This window comes from Acomys minous (genome assembly GCF_964271855.1).
Source record: "Acomys minous genome assembly, chromosome: 6".
Lineage (NCBI taxonomy): Eukaryota > Metazoa > Chordata > Mammalia > Rodentia > Muridae > Acomys > Acomys minous.
The window spans coordinates 43536331-43550202 of record NC_140487.1 but is presented as its reverse complement, the minus strand read 5'-3'; the positions used below and the strand labels follow the sequence as shown (position 1 = coordinate 43550202).

At 45.7% G+C, this 13872-nt stretch overlaps 1 pseudogene across 1 annotated transcript; it reads right to left on the bottom strand.

The window, feature by feature from the left end:
- Window positions 1-3976: 3976 nt before the first annotated feature.
- On the bottom strand, window positions 3977-5264 carry LOC311599630 (protein downstream neighbor of Son-like; annotated as a pseudogene). Its single transcript has 3 exons — window positions 4925-5264; window positions 4475-4778; window positions 3977-4077 (listed from the first exon to the last, which is right to left on the bottom strand). The product of its transcript is annotated as a protein downstream neighbor of Son-like (transcript).
- Between the last annotated feature and the right edge of the window lie 8608 nt (window positions 5265-13872).

Genomic DNA, 13872 nt, shown 5'->3' with positions numbered 1-13872 from the left:
CCCAAACAGACACATTCACATAATTTAAAAAATAAAAAGCAAGTCAAAGTTGAGTGTGACAGCACATTCCTTTGATCCTCAGGAAGACAGGAAGATCCCCAAGTTTGAGGCCAACCTGTGTACATAGTCTACACAGCAAGTTTAAGGATAGCCAGGGATGCATAGTGAGATGCTGTCTCACACAAGGGGCCGAAGAGATAGTTCAGTGGTTAAGAGCAATTTGTTGCTCTTGCAGAGGATCCAGGTTCAATTCCCAGTACCCCCATAGTGCCTTGTAACTCTTCAGTTCAAAGGGATTTGGTGCCCTCTTCTGACTTTCTTGGGTACCATGGTATACAAACATACCTGCAGGCAGCAGGGTTTGGTGACACACACTTTTAATCCCAATACTCAGGAAGCAAAGGCAAGTGGATCACTGTGAGTTGGAGGCCAGCCTGGTCTACAAAGCAAATCTAGGACAGGCAAGGCTACACAGAGAAACCCCGTCTTGAAAAACAACAACAATAAGCAACCAACCAACCATCCAAACAAACAAAAAATATTCCTGCAGGTAAAACTTCCATGCATGGGTGTGCAGGTGCTTTCAGAATCCGGAGGCAGGTGAATCTGTATGATTTTGAGGCCAGCCTCCTCTACATAACAAGACCTTGTCTCAAAAAAGAGAGGAGCTGGAGAGATGGTTCGGAGATTAAGAGATGGCTGCTCTCCCAAAGGTCCTGAGTTCAATTCCCAGCAACCACATGGTGGCTCATAACTATATATAATGAGATCTGATGCCTTCTTGTGGTGTGCAGGTGTACATAGCAAATAAATCTTGGAGCCCGGCATGGTAGCTCATGCCTTTAATCCCAGCACTGGGGAGGCCAAGGCTGGTGGATCACTCTGAGTTTGAGGCCAGCTTGGTCTACCAAGTAAGTCCAGGACAGTCAAGGCTACACAGAGAAACCCTGTCTCAAAAAACAATAAACAAACAAACAAACAAACAAATACATCTCTTTTATTTTTTTTAATATTTTATTTATTTATTGCTTATACAGTATTCTGCCCACATGTGTGTCTACACTCCAGAAGATGGCACCAGAGCTCATTGTAGATGGTTATGAGCCACCATGTGGGTGCTGGGAATTGAACTCAGGACCTTTGGAAGAACAGACAGTGCTCTTAACCTATAAGCCATCTCTCCAGCCCTACATCTTTTTTAAAAAGAAGAAAAGGAAGAAAGAGCCGGGCGTGGTAGCTCATGCCTTTAATCCCAGCACTCGGGAGACAGAGGCAGGCGGATCGCTGTGAGTTCGAGGCCAGCTTGGTCTACAAAGTGAATCCAGGACAGCCAAGGCTACACAGAGAAACCCTGTCTTGAAAAACCAAAAAAAAAAAAAAAAAAAAAAGGAAGAAAGAAAAGGGATGATGTAAGAAGGATTAAGCAGAAGCCTATAACTTCAGCTCCAGGCTAGGCCCTCTCTCCAGCCCTATTATACAATGTGTGTGTGTGTGTGTGTGTGTGTGTGTGTGTGTGTGTATGATTTCCATTCACATTTATTTTAAAATGCTGAATTGTTGTTGGTGTTTTGTTTTGTTTTGTTTTGTATTGTTTCTAGACAGGTTTTCTCTGTTGTACAGCTCTGGCTGTCCTAGAACTCTCTTTGTAGACCAGGCTGGCCTTGAACTCACAGAGATCAACCTACCTCTGCCTCCTGAGTGCTAGTATTAAAGGCATGAGTCACCACACCGGGCTGAAAATGCTGAATTTTATACATGCATGCAAACACAGATTGCCTTTAAGCACACTGAATACTAAGTTGGTACAACTGAGCATCCAACACTTAGATGAAGTACAAAATACCCTATCATCTGACTGAAAACACGGGACCTAGAAGTCATCAGAACGGCCAGGCGTAGTGACGAATGCCTTATTTCCTCAGAGATTTCCTTTTAGGCTTACTTTGGTTTTCAGAATCTACAATTAAAAATGTAGTCACTAGCTGGGCCTTGACTTTAATGCCAGTACTAGGGAGGCAGAGGCAGGGAAATCTCTGTGAGTTCGAGGCCAGCCTGGTCTGCAAAGTGAGTCTAGGACAGCCAAGGCTACAAGAGAAACTCTCTTGAAATCTCTTGGAAGAAACAAAACAAAACAAAACAAAACAAAAGAAAAATAGTCACTCATTTCCCTGGTCCATAAAGATGACTTCCACAGCAGTGGCTTCTGACTGAATAGCTCCAGGGTTTTAGGGTGTGGCCCACACTTAGTAATGTTTTTTTTTTTTTTAGTATTTTATTAATTTATTCATATTACATCTCAATTGTTATCCCAACCCTTGTATCCTCCCATTCCTCCCTCCTTCCCACTTTCCCCCTACTACCCTCCCCTATGACTATGATTGAGGGGGACCTCCTCCCCCTGTATATGCTCATAGTGTACCAAGTCTCTTCTTGGTAACCTGCTATCCTTCCTCTGAGTGCCACCAGGCCTCCCCATCAAGGGGACGTGGTCAACAATGGGGCACCAGAGTTCGCATGAAAGTCAGACCTCACTCTCCACTCAATGGTGGAGAATGTCCTGTCTATCGGCTAGATCTGGGTAGGGGTTTGAATACTACTCAGCTATTAAAAACAAGGAATTCCCAAAATTTGTGGACAAATGGATAGAACTGGAAATGATCATAATGAGTGAGCTCACTCAGAAGCAAAAAGACTCAGATGGTATATACTTACTTATATCTAGACACTAGCCCAAGGAGCATGTCCCATGAAAGTCTTCACTTATCAGGAAAGTAGGTCAGAGGAGAGGACATCCTATTGGGACTTTAGGTGAGAGAAACATGGGAGAATGGGGAAATAGAAGGATCCAGAGGGTCCTAGAAACCTACAAGAACATTATGATGCGTGGATCCGGGTCCAGGGGTCCTGCTCAAACTATGGCACCAGCCAAGGACAATATGTGCAGTAAACTTCGAACCCCTACCCAGTTAGTAAGGTTCTTATGAGCAACTTTTCTATCCAGCTCTTATCCAGGGGCAGGCCGACATGGAATACAGCGGTTGGCTCATGTGCGGTCACAGAATGCAGAGCATGAGGCATGATGGGATCTGTGACCTCCAAACTAAATTGATCTCTGTATCCAGAGCTTGTGTCTTTACATTAATGCTTCGTGCTGTAACCATTTGCATTGAGGCACCTCGGAAGGCTATGAGGATAAGAGAGTTGGTGGGAGGCCTGACTGTGCATCTGAGGTAACAGCTAAACTCTTGCAGTTGATGAAAACATCAAGCAGTGTGAAGGTTTTGAGTCCTTTCACCAGCGCAACAGAATCAGGTTGGTGATCTATGACCCATTTGTACTTCACATTTTTCTTTACGTAGCTTGACAAAGATCATGTCTGAGCCAGGCGTGGTGGTGCGTGCCTTTAATCCTAGCACTCGGGAGGCAGAGGCAGGCAGATTCCTGTGAGTTCAAGGCCAGCCTGGTCTACAAAGCGAGTTGTAGGACAGCCAAGGCTACACAGAGAAGCCCTGTCTCGAAGAACAAAAAAAGAGAGAGAGAGAGAGAGAGAGAGAGAGAGAGAGAGAGAGAGAGAGATCATGTCTGGCTTTTTAAAAACTTGACTAAGAGCACCATCTGCTCTTCCAAAGGACCCGAGTTCAGTTCCCAGCACCCACATGGCAGCTCAGAAAAATTTAAAAAATTAAATAAAAATATTAAAAAACAAACAAACAAGAAAAATCTTGATCTTGAACATCTATCTCTTCCAGCCAGGAAAAGCTTTCTTCCTCATTTCCATCACTGATTGTTTGCTTATCCTCATATTCTGGACTTGGGTTTTGAACTTTCTTCTTCTTCTTTTTTTTTTTTTTTTTTTTTTTTTTTTTTTGAGACAGGGTTCCTCTGTGTAGCCTTGGCTGTCCCGGACTCCCTTTGTAGACCAGGCTGGCCTCGAACCCACAGCAATACGCCTGCCTCTGCCTCCCGAGTGCTGGAACTAGAAGCCTGTGCCACCACGCCCGGCTCTCATAGCTTCTCTTAACCCTCTAGTTGTAAGAGACATAAGCGCGGTGATCACATCACTTCCTGATAATCCTGCTGCCCCAAACAGGACAGTATTTTATTTTATTTTTTATTTATTTTTTTTTTTTTGTTTTTTTTCTTTTTCTTTTTCTTTAAAATTTTTTTTTAAATTTAATTTTATTTTTTGGTTTTTAGAGACAAAGTTTCTCTGTGTAGCTTCGGCTGTCCTAGACTCACTTTGTAGACCAGGTTGGCCTCGAACTCACAGCGATCCACCTGCCTCTACCTCCCAAGTGCTGGGATTAAAGGCGTGCGCCACCACGTCAGCTCTATTTTTTGGTTTTTTCAAGACAGGGTTTCTCTCTGTAGCCTTGACTGTCCTGGACTCACTTTATAGACCAGGCCGGCCTCGAACTCACAGAGATCCCTCTGCCTCCCAAGTGCTGGGATTAAAGGCGTGCGCCGCCACCACTCGGCCGCAACAGGACAGCAAACTGATAGGTACAAACGTAGAAATAGAGGGCAAAGTTTTGTCTTCAGCGGCTCATACAAAGAAGAAAAACTTACAGCCCAGTCACTCATTATTGTATGTTGCCCGGTTTCATCGTTTGACCATGGACTTGTCTTTCTAGACATTTTCCGATCAGCTCCAGTTTGAGGGAACCGTGGCAACCAAGAGAAGGCAGGGTGAAGCCAGTAGACCAGGGTCTGCTGGAAGGCACAACGTAGCTCAGTGCAAAGTTCGGGATCCTGTATACTCTGGGGTAAAGTGACTTCTGGTTTTTTGTTTCTTTGTTTGATTTTCTTCGAGAGAGGGTTCCTCTTGTAGTCCTGGCTGTCCTGGACTTACTTTGTAGACCAGGCTGGCCTCGAACTCACAGCGATCTGCCTGCCTCTGCTTCCCCAGTGCTGGGATTAAAAGCGTGCGCCCTACAATGCTGGACAAGTCCTTGGGCTTCTTCCAGCGCTTTCAAATGATCTGCCCAGGAAAAGAGTTGAGAAGAGGTGAAAAGGAGTCGAGCTTTAATACTCCAGTCCACAGGTAACTCAGTACCTTCTGAGTTCAGTTGTCCTGGAGGGCAAAAAACTTCCCGTGTCCGCGGAAGGTCGGGGGAAGGGGCGCTGGGGCGTTGTGGCGGCGTGGCTCGACGGGGTGCGGCCTCCGGCACTGTGCCGTGGCTCCGAGACCTTTTCAGCCGAAGCCGCACAATCTCTCGTGGCCTCTTGAAGGTAGGCGAGTAGCCGGGCACCGAGACAGCCATTGTGTAGCGGGGAGGTAACTCTGCAACCCTGCCTGGGCTTCCCGCGCGCTTATTATACAATTTTAAATAAAAAGCGTTGGAAGCACCCCAAGACTTGCTTTCTTTTCTTTTCTGTTTTTAGATTAAACATTTTGTTTATTTTTCTTTTTTTAAAATACATTTTATTAATTTATTTACATTACATCTCAATGGTTATCCCATCCCTTGTATCCTCCCATTCCTCCCTCCCTCCCATTTTCCCCTTACTCTCTTCCCCTGTGACTGTGACTGAGGGGGACCTCCTCCCCCTGTATATGCTCATAGGGTATCAAGTCTCTTCTTGGTAGCCTGCTATCCTTCCCTGAGTGCCACCAGGTCTCCCCATCCAGGGGACGTGGTCAAATATGGGGCCAAGGGGCATGTCCCATGAATGTCTTCACTTATCAGGAAAGTGGGACAGAGGGGAGGACATCCTACTGGGACTCTAGGTGAGAGAAGCATGGGAGAATGGGGAAATAGAAGGATCCAGAGGGTCCTAGAAACCTACAAGAAGAACATTAGGACTTGCTTTCTTTTTTTTTTTTTTTGTTTTTTTTTTTTTGAGACAAGGTTTCTCTGTGTTGCCTTGGCTGTCCTAGACTCGCTTTGTAGACCAGGCTGGCCTCGAACTCACATCAATCTCTGCCTCTGCCTCCCAAGTGCTGGGATTAAAGGCGTGTGCCACCACGCCCGGCCAGGACTTGCTTTCTTATTTACATAGAACCTATAGGCATGATGATGTCAGCCAGGGCTCTGGTCATAGTTCGCAGAAAGGAGTGACTCAAAACCTCACAAATGAGCTGGGTGTAGTGGCCATACCTCCAATCCCAGGCCCCAGGAGGCTGAGGCAGGAGACTGGACAGAGAATGAGCAGTTCTGGCTGGAGGCCAAGGCCGAGATGTCACAGGGCTGCTTCTCTGCAGGCTCTGGGAGGACACAGGCGCCTCTGTTTTGACTTCGGTGCTCACAGTTGCAACAGTCTGCATCCCTCTTTCCTCCCGAGATGGATACTGCCATAGGGTTTAGGGCTACCCTAAGGCAGCAGGACCTGATTTTTTCTCCTTTGGTTTTATTTACTTATGTATTGGGACAGAGTCTCACTGTGGCTCTGCCTGGTTTGGCTCTCTGCAAAGCTAGCCTGTTTTGCTTTGCTTTGTTTGTTTGTTTTCCTTTTTTTTTTGTTTTTTGGTTTTTTTGTTTTGTTTTTTGTTTTTGTTTTTTGGTTTTTTGAGACAGGGTTTCTCTATGTAGCCTTGGCTTTCCTGGACTTGCTTTGTAGACCAGGCTGGCCTCGAACTTACATGGATCTGCCTGCCTCTGCCTCCCAAGTGCTGAGATTAAAGGCGTGCACCACCACACCTGGTCTAAACAACTCTCTCTCTCTCTCTCTCTCTCTCTCTCTCTCTCTCTCTCTCTCTCAAGATTTATTTATTATTTATACAATATTCTTCCCACATGTGTACATGTCAGAAGAGGGCACCAGATCTCATTGTAGATGGTTGTGAGCCACCATGTGGTTGTTGGGAATTGAACTCAGGACCTTTGGAAGAACTGTCAGTGCTCTTAACCTCTGAGCCATCTCTCCAGCCCCTAAACAACTCTGTTAAAATATACAATTCAGTGGCTTTTACAAGTTCACTGATCTATACAATAGTCCTCATAATCCAAACCCAGAGCCTTCCTAGACTCCTAAATCTGCTCCCCTTCAGCATTCGCACTCTGCCCAGTACCCTACACGGCTCCAGCCCTTCCTGCTGCATCTGCCCAAAAGGAATTCAAGTAAGGCATGGTTTACTTTCTTATTTTTTTCCCATAAGTAGATTTATTTTATCAGATACAGCAGTACCTGCCTAAGTCTGTTGTCAATGTGAGGATTGAACCTCAATTAGCAGAAGAGAAAAATAGGTATCACCTTTGACACAGCTAAGTGGAAGCTATTCTTAGATGCATTTGCACAAGAGGACAAGTTGGGCATGTTAAATATGTGCTGGAAATTCTGCTGTGTTGGTCTCAGAGCAAAACCGCCTACCAGCGGCCGGGGGGAGGGATGTAATCAGAACAACCAGCGAGGGATAAAGTGGGACATGACAGAAGCCCCCAGGAGGAACCAAGGATTAGGTGTTCAGACTTGCCAGGGTTTATACTACACACACACACAGACACACACAGATACACACAGACACACACACACACACAGACACACACACACACACACACTATATATATATATATATATATATATATATATATATATATATGGGGGGTTAGCTTTTTTATTTTTTTAAAGATTATTTATTTATTTTATGTATGACGGCTCTTTGTACATGTACACCCACATGCTAGAAGAAGGCACCAGATCTCATTATAGATGGTTGTGAGCCACCATGTGGTTGCCAGGAATTGAACTCAGGACCTCTGGGAGAGCAGGCAGTGCTCTTAACTGCTGAGCCATCTCTCCAGCCCCAGGTTAGCATTTAAAAAAAAATTTTTTTTTTCAAAGTTTTTTGGAGACAGGGTTTTTCTTGTAGCCTTGATTGTCCCGGACTCACTTTGTAGACCAGGCTGGCCCCAAACTCACAGAGATCCACTTGCCTCTGCCTCCCGAGTGCTGACACTAAAGATGTGTGCCACCATGGCTGGCCTGTTTTTTGTCTCATAAGCCAGAGTCTCATGTTCTGCAGCTGACTTTGAACTTTTTGCCTCTGCTTCCTGAGTGCTGAGATTTCATCCCTAATACTGGTTGTACTACTTTCCAGCCTGTATGTATATATGTGTGTATGTGTGTATGCATGTATGCCCGACTCATTTATTTTGTTATTTTGGTTTTCTAGACAGGTTTCTCTGTGTAGCCTTGGCTGTCCTGGACTAACTGGAGACCAGGCTGGCTTCGAACTCACAGAGATCTGCCTGCTTCTCTCTTCCTGAGTGCTGGGATTACCAGTGTGCACCACCACACCCAGCTATGGCTATGGTTCAAGTTCAAGCACTCATATGGTGTCTCACAACCATTGGTAACTCCAGTTCAAAGGGATCTGACATCTTCTTGTGACTTCTTTTTTTTTTTTAATCGAAAAATATGGAACGCTTCACGAATTTGCATGTCATCCTTGCTCAGAGGCCATGCTAATCTTCTCTGTATCGTTCCAATTTTAGTATATGTGCTGCCAAAGCAAGCACCTTCTTGTGACTTCTTCAGGCATCAGGCATGCACACAGTGCATATATATACATGTTGAGAAAACACTAATAAAATAAAATCAATGAATCTAAAAAAGGAAGGAAGGAAGGAAGAAAGAAAGAGAGAAAGAAAGAAAGAAGTCAAAGATAGGATGGAAGATGAGGAAAAGAGAATCAAAGCAGCCAGACATGGCCTTGGTGAACACTGATCCCAGCACTAGGTTCCTGGAAATCAGGAGGATCAGGGGTTCAGTTTCAAAAACAATGAAACAAAACCTGGGCCACGGTGGCACACAACTTAATCCCAGCACTCCAGAGGCAGAGGCAGGTGGATCTCTGAGTTTAAGATCAGCTTGGTCTACAAAGTGAGTTCCGGGACAGCTGATGCTACACAGAGAAACCCTGTCTGGAAAAAACAAAACAAACAAACAAAAAGAAACAAAACAAAAGATGTTAAAGAAAGTAAATCCAGGAAAAAGAAAAGCAGATGACTAAGAAAAGCACGATATAGCCGGGCATGGTGGCTCAGGCCTTTAATCCCAGGACTTGAGAGGCGGAGAGAGATGGATAGCTGTGAGTTCGAGGCCAGCCTGGTCTATAAAGTGATTCCAGGACAGCCAGAGAGAGAGAGAAAGAGAGAGAGAGAGAGAAGCACCACACAGATCACCTGAGACACATCAGCATCCCAGTCACAGGTGCTGCTCCCATGTATGTGGCACTTCCTGGCACATAAAGCCCAGAGCCACCTTGGCTCAGCAGTGTCTCCTGAATAGGGCCCAAGGAAGGTGTCCTGTAGCAGGTTATTTCGATAGCTGTGCCGAGACTGTGAGGGTTGACTAGGCCTGTTGGCATTTGCTTTTAATCCTAGCTCTCTGGAAGCAGAGGCAGATGGATTTCTTTCTTGTTTCTTTTCTTTTCTTTTTTTTTTTAAACTGTGTTCATTTATTTATTTTATTTTATTTTTTCTTTTTTCTTTTCTTTTCTTTTTTTTTTTTTTTTTTTTTGAGACTGGGTTTCTCTGTGTAGCCTTGACTGTCCCGGACTCACTTTGTAGACCAGGCTGGCCTTGAACTCACAGCGATCCACCTGCCTCTGCCTCCCGAGTGCTGGGATTAAAGGCGTGTGCCACCATGCCCGGCTCATTTATTTATTTTCATGTGTATGGGTGTATGCCTGTGTACCACTGTGTGCCTGGTGTCCTCACAAGTCAGAGGAGGGCGCTGGGCAGTGGTGGCGCATGCCTTTAATCCCAACACTTGGCAGGCAGAGGCAGGTGGATCGTTGTGAGTTTGAGGCCAGCCTGGGCCTGGTCTACAAAGTGCGTCCAGGACAGTCAAGGCTACACAGAGAGATGTTGTCTTGAAAAAAAAAAAAGTGGTGGAGGGTAGATGATTGCACTCGGGAGGCAGAGGCAGGCGGATCTCTGAGTCTGGTCTGCAGAGTGAGTTCCAGGACAGCAAGGGCTACACAGAGAAACCCTGTGTGGGGAGGGGGCGGGGCAGACCATATTCTCTCAAATACTCAAATTGTACCACTCCAGAATTCCCGAGCTTTCAAAGCTAGAGGGACCATTCCTGCTCAAACTACCACGTTTACTGCCTATTAGCATATCAAAGCTCCCTCAGAACCCCAAGGCCCTATTAAAACACTTCAAAGTCCTTGCCCTTCTCAGCTCTTCTGCCCTGCTCTCCTCCTGGTCCTGGCTTCCCCTTCCCACGGCCGCTCATTCTCCTATGACCCTGTATTCTCGTTATGTTTTGTTTTGTTTTACTTTTTGTTTGTTTCTGCTTCTCTCACTATTTTGTCTCTGTTGTTCTCTGTTTCCTGTTACTTTCTCCTCTTGTTCAGATAATCCTGGCCATGTCCAGTCTGCTGGCCTTGTTTGGTCTACTTCCTTCTCTCTCTCTCTCTCTCTCTCTCTCTCTCTCTCTCTCTCTCTCTCTCTCTCTCTCTCAATCTTCCAGATGCCTATGGCTGTTCTGTCTTAACCATGAAGTGGTCCATTTCTACCCGATCTGTGAAACAGCAGAAAAAATTCTCTAAGCTAGGCCTGCAGAGATGCCTCTTACAGAGGATCTGGGTTCAGTTCCTAGCAGTCACATGGCAGCTAACCAGATGTAACTCCCGTTCCAGCGTGTAGCGGATGCACAGGTCTTCCTGCTCATAGGCACGTGCGGGGAATGTTAAACACACTGGGTTGTTCTTTCAAGGGAAGGGATGCAAAACCTGTTCTCTGCCCAGAAGGCTGGAGTGGACGTGCGTTCTAGGGCGGTGACATCTGTGCTATCTGTGTGGCCTAGGGACTTTCCTAGCATCAGACCTTTAGCACAAGTTTGTTTTTCTCCGTTGATCTTTAGAACCTATCTTTATGAGCTTTACAAAAGAGTTTGATGTCGTCTTGTCTGATCTGTATTTCACTTTCTTTATTTCTCAAGGAGACTTACGTGTGTTTTGTTGTGCACTCGAGAGTTTGAGTTAATTGTCACCAGATAGTTTTCGCCAAATGATGCTGTGCTTACATATGCTTACATGTGCTTACATATGCTTACATGTGCTTACATACTCAGGAGCTGGCCATGGTGGCTCGTGCCTTTAATCCTGGCACTTGGGAGGCAGAGGCAGGTGGATCTTTATGAATCTGGTCTACAAAGTGAGTAGGACAGCCAGGGCTACACAAAGAAACCCTATCTTGAAAAACCAAGAGATCCAACACCCTCTTCTGGCCTCCTTGAGCACTTCACGCATGGTATACATACATACATTCAGGCAAAACACTCATAAAAAAATAGCCATAAATCTAAAAAATATGCTCTGAACTGTTGCAGAGAATTAAAAGCTCAGGGATTTTTTTCTTCCGTCTCCCCACCCTCTTTTCTCTTTTGTGCTGGGGATGAAATCCAAGACATAACACATGGGAGTCAGGGGTTCTTTGCCTGAGGAAGAAAGAGTCTTCGCTCTGTAAGATACTCAGCTGTGGTCTCTGTCTCGTCTCTCCCTGCTCTCTCTCTCTCTCTCTCTCTCTCTCTCTCTCTCTCTCTCTCTCTCTGTCTTTGATATAGGGTCTCCTCATCTCACTCTGGTTGGCCTGGAACTTGCTAACTTTCTCTGTAGACCAGGCTGGCCTAAAACTCACAGAGATCCGCCTGCCTCTGCTTCCGCAGTGCTGGGATTAAAGGCGTGCGCCATGCCACCTAGGTGGGCTATATCTTGTAATGTTTATCCTGTGGTTTTGGTAACTGCCCAGGCATTGCTGGGGTTTTTTTGTTTTTTATTTTGTTTTGGTTTTTTTCAAGACAAGATTTCTCTGGGTAGCCTTACCTGTCCTGGACTCACTTTGCAGACTAAGCTAGCCTCGAACTCACAGCGATCCACCTGCCTCTGCCTCCCAAGTGCTGGGATTAAAGGCGTGCGCCTCCAAGCCAGGCCACAAACATTGCTGTAATACCTGATATTTTTCTCTAGTCACTTGTCTAGATGACAAATCTCTTTGTTTTGTTCTCATTTGTTCATCTTGACTGGATTTTTTTATTTTTATTTTTGAGATTAACTCTCAAGTAGCCGAGGCTGACCTCAGACTGGCTTTATAACCCAGGATAACCTTCAGCTTTCAACTCCCCTGCCTCTGTTTCTCTAGTACTGGGATTATAGACATGTACCATCCCACATTTACTTTATGCAGGGCTAGGGATCCTCCTAGGGATTTGTGCATTCAAGGCAAACATACTGACAATGTATAGAAAAACTAGGGAGTTAGAAGTGGGACTAGGAGATCCGCAGACCTGGCTGTGACGTGGCAGGAGGGCTCTAGCGAGGCGAGCACCGCAAGCATTGCACACCGGTTTTGTCCTTTTACTCCGTTTCCTTCTTCCTTCCTGAACACTAGCTCCCAACGACTATTTCCTTATTTGGCTACTGACTCATTCCTGAGACAAAACAGTCAAAGTGCAAAACACAAAATTCATTCTTTGGCAAACATGTCCAACCACAAGTTACTAACTCTGCCTAGCACAGACTCCCTTCTTTCTCCCTTAAAACTCCATTCCTATAGCCGGGCGTGGTGGCGCACGCCTTTAGTCCCAGCACTTGGGAGGCAGAGGCAGGTGGATCGCTGTGAGTTCGAGGCCAGCCTGGTCTACAAAGTGAGTCCAGGACAGCTAAGGGTACAAAGAGAAACCCTGTCTCGAAAAAACAAAACAAAACAAAACAAAAGTTCCATTCCTGCTGGGCATGGAGCCACACGCCTTTAATCCCAGCATTCAGGAGGCAGAAGCAGATGAATTGCTTTGAGTTCAAGGCCAGCCTGGTCTACAAAGCGAGTCCAGAACAGCCAAGGCTACACAGAGAAACTCTGTCTCAAACAAAACAAAACAGAACACAATAAAAAACCCATTCCTACAGAAATACTCTCTCTTACTTTAGTTACTTGCTTGTGCTTGCTGCTGCTGCCCTCGCATCCACACCCACACCCTCCACCACACACACATTGTTTGCCCCTCCAGGATAATAAATCTCCTTTGTGCTGAAAATTTGGTGTCTGGGTACGTCCTGTAGCAATTCCAGGGGGGCTGGCCTCCTTTGTAATGACCCTGTTATTTTCAAGAGAGGAGAGTGGGTGTGTTGGCTGAGAATTATTATTTTTTTTTTTTAATGCACAAAATTGTTACATTCTCTTGGGCTGCAAAGCACCCACTCAAATTGCTTACCATAAAGAAATATGGCCTGTCACCATTCTGAAAAGTGACATTTGAAATCAAGTGTAGTTAAGCCATTCCTTCTAGAAGAGGTCTGTCCCAGGCCCACTTCAGCCACAAGTCCTGATGTTCCTCATGTAAACACAACCTGTTGCCATACAGCCTGTTTCCTTAAGAGCTGGTTTGGGCCGGGCGTGGTAGCGCATGCCTGTAATCCCAGCACTCGGGAGGCAGAGGCAGGCGGATTGCTGTGAGTTCGAGGCCAGCCTGGTCTACAAAGTGAGTCCAGGACAGCCAAGGCTAACACAGAGTGACCTTGTCTCAAAAAACCAAAAACAAAACAAAAAAGAAAAAAAAAAGAGCTGCTTGGCTGTTCTAGCAGGCACTTTTTTTTCCCCTTATGACAGGGTTTCTCTGTGTAGCCTTGGCTGTCCTGGACTCGCTGTATAGACCAGGCTGGCCTCAAACTCACATTGATCCACCTGCCTCTGCCTCCTTCCGGCTAGGATTAAAGACATGTGCCACCATGCCCAGACTGGATGTTCTAGCAGGGGAGTGCAGCTAATCCTTTGCCCTTGACCACTCTTGACCAAAGTCTGGGTCTCCTCTGCTGAGGAATGTCATCATCTTTACTAAGCGGGCAGCTTCAAGGGGGACCTAAATGGAGCTGGAAGGGAGGGAGACAGGTCTAGGCAGCCAAATCAGTAAATCAACATTTTTTTT